This window comes from Salvia hispanica, chromosome 2, assembly GCF_029641045.1.
Source record: "Salvia hispanica isolate PSC_SH4W2 chromosome 2, Shi_PSC_v1, whole genome shotgun sequence".
Lineage (NCBI taxonomy): Eukaryota > Viridiplantae > Streptophyta > Magnoliopsida > Lamiales > Lamiaceae > Salvia > Salvia hispanica.
In genome coordinates, this window is record NC_142693.1 from 46,344,347 (window position 1) to 46,355,513 (window position 11,167).

At 44.1% G+C, this 11,167-nt stretch overlaps 1 pseudogene; it reads right to left on the reverse strand.

The window, feature by feature from the left end:
- Positions 1–8,977: 8,977 nt before the first annotated feature.
- On the reverse strand, positions 8,978–10,216 carry LOC148932527 (uncharacterized; annotated as a pseudogene).
- Positions 10,217–11,167: the final 951 nt, after the last annotated feature.

Below are 11,167 nucleotides of genomic sequence, written 5' to 3' on the forward strand. Positions count from 1 at the left end.
GCTTCCCGACAACCACCATGAACTAGTCCACCCTCCGGTAGAGAGGATCGTGTACCGACGGTGGAGGGTAGAGCTCACTGATGAGCTTATAGAGGACACGAAGCACTATGACACCAAAAAGCTTCAAGACGCATTTGACGACAAGGAAGACAGTAGCAAGCAGGTCAAATGCGGAAAGGTACTCCACATACCCTCTTTGGATGAGTTATCTGTTCGTGATTCCTTCCTGGCCAGTATGGAAGCATTAGGTTTTGAATGGCTGTTAGAAAATAGGGACCCGGTGATATCTGTGAGATTAGCAAAGGAGTTCTTCACTACATTTAGGTTCCAAGTCACCACGGACCTAGACGAGGTGTCAATTTCCTTGAGAATATTCGGTAGAGAACTGTCCATGAGTCTTATAGAGTGGACTGTGCGACTGGGTATGTGTAGCCTGGAGGAGGCTATAGGACTAGAATGGAGAAGCCGTGAGAGGGGGGTACCGAGGAGACACATAGACTTTGAGCCCCAGGAAGCCTGGGAGGAGCTAACCCACCCCGATGCTGGTCAGTTCGCCTCCATTACATCCAGATCCACCCACTTCAACAATTCCATGCTGATATTGGTGCAACTCTACTTGGGCTACAACTTACTGGGACAGAGTAATTCAGCTGCCAGGACATCCATGATTGAATTATACATGGTATGGTGCGCTAATCGCGGTAGGAAGCTGCATTTGGGATTTTGGACAGCCTACCAATGCCACCTAATAGCCACCCACCCAGCTAGGAACTTGTCCCTCCGCCACATACTAGGAGCTTTCGTGCGCAACAACATCATCATCAAAGAGGCAGAAGACCTATCTCCGATGTACATGGTCGACGCTCCTGGCCTATTCGATATACCCTTCTTCGTCCGCACCAACTTGGTATACTACAGAGAAGGAGTACCCCAGTTCTACCCAATGGGAGAAGCCCCTGGTGGAAGGGCACAACAAGACCAAGAGGGGCAAGCTGGGCAGATCGACCAAGCGCAAAGGCTGAGGCAAGAAAATCTGGAGAGGGCAGTAACTGAGCTGGCAGAGGAGAATAGACAATCACGGGCAGAGATGGCAAAGCTGACAACCCTAATGGAGAGCATCCTAAAAGAATTGGCGAGAGGAAAGGCAAGCACTGGAGCTGGAACAAGTGGACATGGAGGACAGGAAGAAGAAACCACCGGACCTGAGGAAGAAGAAGGTGATGAACAAGATGAGGAAGATGACAATCATCCGGAACCCATTGAAGAAGAACCAAAGAACCCACCTGCACAGACCCCTGCGCCAAGGAGGAGCAGGAGGAACGTCTGATCGGCCCCCCAAACTGAACAGTTAGTTTTCTTTTTAATTTTAAGTTTTCCTTTAGTTCTGTTTTCTTACTTTTGTTAAATAGGTAGAATTATGTGTATTAATTGTGAGCAAACCCCATTTATAACACTTAGCCTGTTTAATAGTCTAAGTGTGAGAAGTAAAGGGTTTGCTACTTCGGTGCATGTGTTTTTATTATGTTTTTGTGTTCTGTCATAAGCATGTTAACTCACACTTAGCCTAGTCTAAGTGTGAGGAGTTTATATGTTTATATAACATGTTTGTAAAATTATTCTGCTTTGTTTTATAAATCTAGGTATATATCTGAAACTCTTCCACTTAGCCTATTGCTTAGTCTAAGTGTGAGAAGTTTTTAGATATAATATGTGTTTGTTATAAATGTGTGTCTGTCATACTAGCCATTCCCAATTTTCACTTCACAGCCCGTATCTGGGGCAGACACTTGTGAAGTGAGAGGGGGGAGCAAATGGCCAGTATGACATATATATATGTGTTATTTGAGTCAGTGCATGTTAGTTTTTTTTAGGGTTTGTTTAGGTCTAGGAATTATGTGTTATTTTTTCTTATGAATGGGCTTAAAACTCAACTGCCTCGAACTGACGGTGAGGGGAATTGAAGGAGATAAGGCATGCCGGAAAACAGAAACCACCCCCTCCAGTAACCCCTAGTCAGTATAGATGATGCAAGTATGAAGGAAAATCTCATCCCTTAGGTCAGACACGAAAGCCCTCTTAAAAGATGAGTTAGAAGCCCCAAAGTGGAACTGCTTTCCACTAAACACTGAGAAAAAAAAAGAGAAGTGTGGCTACCACACAATGTCTAGGGCAAGGTGACCGCGTGTAGCAAATCCTGAAAGTAGAAGGAAACCCCACCCAAAAAAAAAAAAAAAAAAAAAACCGACCCTCAGAACCCCATCTTCTAACCTGATCTATACCCCGAAATAACCCATCAGCCACTGGAACTGTGTGTGTGCAAGGCATAAGGCAAGGAGGCAACTGCCTAGGAGGACATACAAAAGGAACTAGCTGAAGAAAAGAAAAGCAAAGAAAGAAGGAGAAAATCGATCTGGAAAAAAAATTTAGATCCAAAAATAGAAGAAGGTATAAGGGTGGCAAAGCCACAGAAAAGAAAATTGAAGAAAATGGTCGCAGATACTTGACCACAAAAAGAGAAAGAAGGAAGAAGGAATAAGGGTGGGGAAGCCACAAGGAAGCTACTGACCATTTGGAAGCCAATGTCAGAAATTGTCCAGCCGAAGAAGAAGCCCTAGCCAGAAGCCCAAATGCATACAGTTCTCCCTCATCAAAATAAATAGTTAGTTTTTGAACCTTAGAGCCTTAGGGACGACTACCCCAAACATTACAAACCAATAGCCCCATTACAAGCCTATAAGACCTTCAGGAGTTGCACGTGAGATCTGAGTCCGAAACATCTGTGGTTTAGCATTGAGAGAAAACAGTCCTAACGTCCCTTGTGAGGAATGAGTGACTGAGTGAACCCAGTGTTTGGCCTAGGATTGGGTGATCCTGACAAGCAGATATACTCATTGGGGAGAAAAAGGGGGGCGGAGGAAGTTCAAGGCTGACTAAGGCCGAATTGCACCTGATCTCGAGGGAAAGGGCGGTTGAAAATATAGCCTGTTCTGTGTGTTTAAGTTAACTATATGTGTTATGTGTTTGTGTCGTTGTTTGTTTTCTTTCCCTTTGCGTCAAAATCTTGAGTCTAGTTAGGTAGAGTCGGTCAGGGGGAGTAACCAGGCTCGAATTCGACTTATTTCTTTTTGTTTGTCTTCACGCTTGAGGACAAGCATGTGGTAAGTGTGAGCAGTTTGATAAGTCGTATTCTAAGCCTTGGTTACTGGTCAGTATGCCGCGAAATGCATGTATTATCTGCAAAACAGTTGCTCATCTGTAACGACCCGCCCATCTAGGGTATAATAAATGCGGCGAGCGTTAACTAGGCAGACTTAAATGCATCAAAGATCATAGGCTAGGGTTCCATTTAAAAAGGGATTTAACCAAAGCATTTAATGAACAATTAAATAGGAGAAGAATAATGCTTTAGCAAAGAAATCCAACAAAAGGTTATCGCAATAAATGCTCATCAGAGTTTCCAAAATAATTCCAACTGTTTCATCCCAACCAAAAGATAACAATTTTTCATAAAATAGCGGAAGCGATCAAGAGAGAAGTGAGGCTATGTATGGAGACACAACGACATTTTAAGTACCAATAGATCATCTTATTATTTCCTACTCAACACCGCCGCCCGCTCGTCACCGCTCAACCTGCACATAGGGAAAACACATGCAGGGCTGAGTACTATAAACATACTCAGTGGACTCGTGCCGAAAACAGTTTTATCACAATTATAGTTATCATGCCATTTTCAAGTGTCCATCGGGGTTTTAACTTTAGAAAGACGCGAGGCACCAAAATATATTCTTTCTCAAATATCACGGTCGCACAACCATTTTTCACATCGACGTTTACCATATCCTCATTCTACATGACAAGGACTGCGGCCGCAATCCAGGTCACTAGACCGGCCAACCCGTACGCTGACACTCGGTCAAACATTGGTGTACACTAACCCAAGTAGAGTTTGCGGCTCTACAGGGATCCGAATCCGATTAAATCAATAGTGGCATAGCCACGAGGGATAGGCACGACAAAACAAATCAAGGCATGATAACACATATCTCATTCACATCAATATCAGTTTAGGACAATGTCCTTATTTTAAAAGAAAGCCCACCTCGTCGGCTTATCTCGAAAGTATTCTCTTCTCCTCGTTTATCACGCTGAGAGCGCGAAGTATCACCTTTAATTTAGGCGTATCACAAATCAGTTTCAATCATTGATCTCAAATCATGCATGTCTCCCATATTTCCCTTTTCCCATTGATAAATCTTTAAGATCATCATCCAAAATCAAGGTATGATTAGCATATCATTTTTATTCAAATAACAACTCCAAATTCACCATTAAATCATGTCACGCATGAGTGTTCCACACACACAACACACGCACACGACCACAACACATGTGCACGCCGACCGGGGCGTGCACACACGCACGCACACACGGTCTCGCACACACACACTTGCACACATATATCCCAAAATTCATCAATTAATTTCCCCTTCACTCAAGAAGAAGAGGAGATCAATAATTAAAGTACCTTTTCCAAAAGAACGAACGGTAGAAACAAGGAATTAGTGTTGATTCTTCAATAATCTTGAACTTCAACTTGAATTCTTCTCAATTGATGAAGAAATCTTGAAGAAAACTTGAAGAAAATTTGGAGAGAGTGGGGAGAGAATTTCGAAAATATTGGGGGAGTGGGAGGCGCCGGTTTTGAGAATGCTAGGGTTTAGGATCTCTCATGTATTTATAGAGTGCCAAAATAATTTTCCATAATTAAATAAATCAAGATTTGGAAGATATGGAGAGATTTGTTGGTTGAACTTGGCGTGAAGTAGGGGAGAAATAAGGGGAATTCGAATTTCTTGGCTATTTTATTAGCCTATGATTTATTTCAAATATTTCACGGAGTAGAATAATATATCACCGAGCAAGAATTAAATAATTAAAGTCTTCCCAATTTAAAAGGAAAGTGGCGTGACTTTTTCATTCTCAAAAGGGATTTAGATTTCAAATCCTAATTCAATAAGGATATGGCAATATCTTCCTAGATTTGGCAAGATATGCTAGGATATTTTAGCATATTTATATTTATTCATGGAATAGAATAAATAAGAGATCAATAAATAAATAATCCCTTCTCCCACAATATATGAGATTTTCAAAAATCTCATGGAAAAACAAAGGTGGAGTTTTCGAAAATTTCATCAACAAATAAGGAATATTCGGACTTTGGATTTAATTCGGATAACTATCCCAAGCAATAATTAAATCCAAGAAAAAATAGGATTTCTTCTCCAAATAAAATAGGAGGGATCGAATAATTCCACATGATTAAATAGTGCTCCTATTTAATCCTCACTCATCCCTTAGGAAAAATAATCCACCACAATTATATTTCTCCGCATCAAATATTCACACTCAATCAATCATTTCTTCACTTCCTCTTCTTTTTCTCAACGCATTGACCTTTCAACGACCATGTCATATTTTTCCCATCTTTGACTATTCAATAGCCACGTCAACATTTCAACAAGTTGACTATTCAACTCAATCTCAATTCTCATACGCAATTAGGTCACAATGACACTATGCAATTAATTACTCATCAAATAATCCACATATCATAGCATTTAAGGCATTTAATGCAAAAATTTTATAACCTGAAAATTAGGGTTTGAAAAAGTGGGGCGTTACATTCCACCACCCTTAAAAGAAATTTCGTCCCGAAATTTGGTACCTCATGGAAAAAGTTCCGGGTACAGTTCCTTCATCTTGTCCTCAAGCTCCCACGTGGCTTCTTCATATTCGTGGTTCCTCCATAGTACCTTCACACTAGCAATGGATTTATTTCTCAAATTCTGAACCTTTCGGTCCAAGATCATTTGGGGTCTCTCTTCGTAGCTCAAGTCGGAATTCAACGCGACTTCTTCGTAGTGAATCACGTGCTTCGGATCGAACACATATTTCCAAGACTTGGCGGTAGCGCCAATCGATAGGCTACGGGTCCTATTCCTTCTAGAATTTCGTAAGGCCCGATAAAACGTGGTTTCAATTTTCCCTTAACACCAAAACGTGTTATCCCTTTCGACGGGGACACTTTAAGAAAAACTTTATCACCGGCTCGAAACTGTAAGTCAGTTCGTCGGACGTCAGTGTATGACTTTTGTCTGTCCTGGGCTTCCTTTATTCTCACACGAATTTGTCGAACGACTTCAACCATCTCTTCGACCGCATCGGGTCCTAGCACCCGTCGCTCTCCAACTTCATCCCAGTAGAGCGGCGATCTACATTTTCTTCCGTATAAGGCTTCATATGGCGCCATGTTGATTGTTGCTTGGAAGCTGTTATTGTAAGCAAATTCAATTAGCGGTAGTACGGTCTCCCAACTTCCACCGCGGTCGAGAATCACGGCTCTCAACATATCCTCGAGAGTTTGGATCGTCCTCTCGGATTGCCCATCGAATTGCGGGTGAAACGCCGTGCTAAAATTCAATCGCGTTCCAAGCTCGCGCTGTAGACTTATCCAAAATTTTGATGTGAACTTCGGGTCACGATCGGACGTAATTGTCACTGGGACTCCGTGCAATCGCACAATCTCCTTTATGTAGATCCGAGCTAGCTTGCTCGATCCATGAGTTACCGGAATCGGTATGAAATGCGCACTCTTCGTAAGGCGATCTACAATCACCCTAATTGCGGTGTTCCCATTTAGGGTCTTTGGCAAGGCCGTCACAAAATCCATGGCGATGTGCTCCCATTTCCACTCGGGTATCTCCAATGGTTGTAATTTTCCATGCGGTTGTTGATGTAATGCCTTCACCTGTTGGCAGGCTAAGCAACGTTCTACAAATGCCGCGATATCTCTCTTCATGCCATTCCACCAAAAGGACTTTTTCAAGTCTTGGTACATCTTCGTGCTTCCAGGGTGGGCAGTGTATGGAGTTTCATGAGCTTCGCTCATGATCTCGTTTTTAAGTTCCTCGTTGTTTGGCACGCACAACCTTCCTTCAATGGTGAGGGCGTTGTCGAACTCCTCACTAAATTTTCCGGATTCACCGGTTCTCACTTCCATTCGGATTTCTTCTAGCTCCGCATCCATCCGTTGCACTGCAACGATTCTCGTTTTCAGATCTGGTTTAACCACCAAAGTGGCTCTTCGCTCTTCCACTGTTTCGGGTGCTCTTATCACTTCTAATCGCATTTTACTAAATTCTCGTATCAAGCTCTCCTCTTCCGTTAGAAAGGTAGCTATTTGCGAATGATCTCTACGGCTCAAAGCATCTGCCACTACATTTGCTTTGCCAGGGTGGTAGTTAATGCCACAATCATAGTCCTTCACTAGTTCGAGCCATCTTCGTTGTCGCATATTCAAGTCTCTCTGCTCGAAGAAATACTTTAAGCTCTTGTGGTCCATAAAGATTTCACATCTAACTCCGTAGAGATGATACCTCCAAATCTTTAGGGCATGTACCACTGCTGCTAACTCCAAATCGTGCGTTGGGTAATTCAACTCATGTGGTCTTAATTGTCGTGAAGCGTAGGCGATCACTTTGTTGTTTTGCATCAATACGCATCCTAATCCAACCTTCGAAACGTCGGTATAGACTACGTAATTCACTCCAGACTCGGGCACAGCTAACACTGGCGCGGTTGTCAACTTTTCCTTCAAGAGTTGAAAGCTTGCTTCACATTCTGGGGTCCAATTCACTTTGACTCCCTTCTTGAGTTGTTGCGTCATTGGTCTCGCTATCTTGGAGAATCCTTCAATGAATCTTCGGTAGTATCCTGCCAATCCTAGGAAACTCTGAATTTCGTTTGGTGTCGAAGGCGACTTCCATCGTTGTACCGCCTCAACCTTGGCGGGGTCCACTCGGATTCCTTCTGCTGACACAATGTGTCCTAGAAAATTCACTTTCTTTAGCCAGAATTCACACTTGCTGAATTTGGCGTACAATTTCTCGGTCCTCAACGTTTCCAACGTGATTCGTAGGTGCTCCTCATGCTCCTTCTCGTTCTTTGAGTAGACTAGCACGTCATCTATAAAGACTAAAACGAATTTATCCAAGTACGGATGGAATATTTGATTCATCAAATCCATGAATACCGCTGGGGCATTCATCAATCCGAACGGCATCACCACAAACTCGTAGTGGCAATATCTTGTGCGAAACGCAGTCTTGGGTATATCCTCCCTTCGTATCGTAGCTGGTGATATCCGGACCTCAAGTCCATTTTTGAAAAGACTCCTACTCCTCGAAGTTGATCAAACAAGTCATCTATCCTTGGCAGTGGATACTTGTTCTTAAGAGTCAACTTGTTTAGCTCCCTATAATCGATGCACATTCTCATCGATCCATCCTTCTTCTTCACGAAAAGTACTGGTGTGCCCCACGGCGAGACACTAGGTCTAATGAAACCTAAGTCCATGAGTTCTTGGAGTTGTATCTTTAGTTCCTCCAACTCTTTGGGCGCCATTCGGTATGGTGCCTTTGACACGGGTGCGGCTCCCGGTTCAAGGTCAATTGTGAACTCCAATTGGCGATCTGGCGGTGGTCCAGGTAACACTTCTGGAAAAACGTCTGGAAATTCTTGCACGACAGCAACATCTTCCATCTTCTTTTCGTTTTTCTCCTCTACATGGAGGTAGACAAGATAGGCAGTTCGCCCTTTTTTCATCATTGCGGTCGCTTGAAGCGCGGATATGATGGCGGTTCGCCGATTCATCGAGATTCCGTGGTATATGGTGGGTTCGCTTCTCGGAGCTTGTAGAGATATCTGCCTCTCCTTACAACGAATCGTCGCAAAGTTCGTTGTCAGCCAGTCCATTCCCAAGATTATATCGATATCCTCCATTTTTATGACTCGTAAGTCATGAGCAACTATCTTAAGTTCTCCCATAACAATTTCTACGTTCGAGCACGTTCTAGATATTTCTATCATTCCTCCTACTGGTGAGGACACCATCATTCTACGTTCAGATTCACTAGTAGGCAAGCTCAAAGTGCGCACATATAATTTCAGATATAAACGAGTGCGATGCGCCCGTATCAAACAACACAACAACAGGGGTGTTGAGAATTTCGCCCATACCTGTCAAATTTCCTTTCTCACGATCCTCTTGTTCCTTCTTCGGTTTCTTCTGTTCCAGCGCAAACGCTCTAGCTTGGGGAGGAAGTCTGGGGCGGTGAGGTTGTTGTTGCCGCGACGATGAGTCGCGATTTCCTCCCGATTCATTCGGCGGTGTCCTCGCTTGTGGACGAGATCCCTGATCATTCTGTCTCGACCCAGATCTTACTTTGTTGTTTGGACACTCCCTAGAGAAGTGACCGTTTCCTCCACAAGCGTAGCACTTGATCATATTCTGATATCAGCATTCTCCGAAATGGTACTTAGAGCACACATTGCATTGTGGTGCCCTCGGTCGGTAGTCTCCTCTCTGGCTAGACGTACGCTGCCCTCCTTCGTACTGGGATCGATGCTGGCTCGACTGGTGCCGTTTTCCATCGTGCGAAGCTCTAGGCTCATCCCACTTCCGTTTCTCTCTGGAGTAGTGCGGCGAAGTAGTGTTCTCCTTAGCTTTCTCCTTAGGCATTGCTGCCTCAATATCTAGCGCAAGTGCTAACGCTTCGGTGTAGGGGAGTCTCCCTCGGCTGGCCAACGACATTCTTATCTCGGGTTTCAGTCCCTCACGGAACTTGTCGGATAGCTTCTCGTCGGTGTCGACTTGATCGGGGGCGTACCGGGTCATGCTGTTGAGCGCTCGGTCGTACTCGGTCACCGTCATGCGTCCTTGTGTCAGATTGTGGAATTCCGCTGCCTTTGCTTTCCGATAGCTCTTCGGCACATACTTGTTGTATATTTCCGTCTTGAAACCTTCCCACGTCATCGCCTCTACTTGGTCTCGTGGCATAGTCTTCGTTCTAGTATCCCACCAAAAATCGGCTGCCTCAGTCAGCTGATGGGTCACACAACTCATGCGTTCTCTATCGTTGCATCTCAATATCGCGAAGATGCGCTCTATTGCCCGGATCCAAGATTCAGCCTTGGCCGGTTCTCCCAATCCATCAAACACGGGTGGCTTTTGCTCCAAGAATAGTTTCACGATTTCTCGATCGATCGGAGGCGGCGGAGGTGGAGGAGGTGGAGTATGCGGAATAGGTTGTGACACGCTGTCCTCTTCCTCCGGTTGAGGAGTTTGTTCTCGATGGCGTCTTGGTGGCATTCTGATTTATCAACAAAAATTATTCCCATGATTCTAACAATAGTCACGTGGTATAGTTGAATAACAAGGTTCATGGGTCAATTGTTTTAGAGTATATGGCCAAGCACAAGATATCAAAAGTTCGTCACGTAGACGGATTGCAAAGAGTAGTGTCAATCAACATGGTTATCGAAAATCGGCTGCGTCAAGGTTATCAAAAGATCAATGTTTCCATATCATCAAGGCAATTGCACTTAAGAAGCAATCGTACAATTTAAGTGGCGAGTACAGGGCGCCATAAGGTATTCAAAAACGGTGGTGCGGTAAGAGGCATGATGTGATGGCATGATAACATAGTGATTGATAATTTGTACCATGTACGAAAGGCAATCCATTGAATAAAAATATCTCCCCATGGAATATATAAAAAAAATCGTTGCCTCATAGAGGTCTTAGTATCGATGCAGAAAAACGAAAGAGTAGCGAAATCATAAGGTAGAAAATCAAGCCAATCAATCCAAAACATGGGGGAAGCCAAAACAACTATTCCACGACTATCAATCCTAGTCGATATCATTCATATCCTCCTCGGGGTCATCGTCCTCATCCATTTCCAAAGCGGGTCCTTCCTCGTCCGGTCCCTCATTCTCGCCATATTCACCAACATCCGGGGGCGGCGGAGTGATTGCACACATGTCCTCAACGTTTCCATGGATAATCAAAGGGTTAGCCGCGTTAGGCTTAAGTCTTGGCCTAGTAGGAACACGATCAACATGCGGCTCCTTATCGCGACAATACCTCCATCGGCGAGCCTGTCCCGGCGGATACTTGTGCGGTGGGGGACTAAGCGGCGGTCCATCCTTCGCAACTGCCATGGCTGGGAGTAGCACTCCTATCAAGCCGATTATATCGCCTCGAGGCTTGTACTCTGGCGGACTGAACCATGTATATGGCAATGCAGCTTGGGCAGTC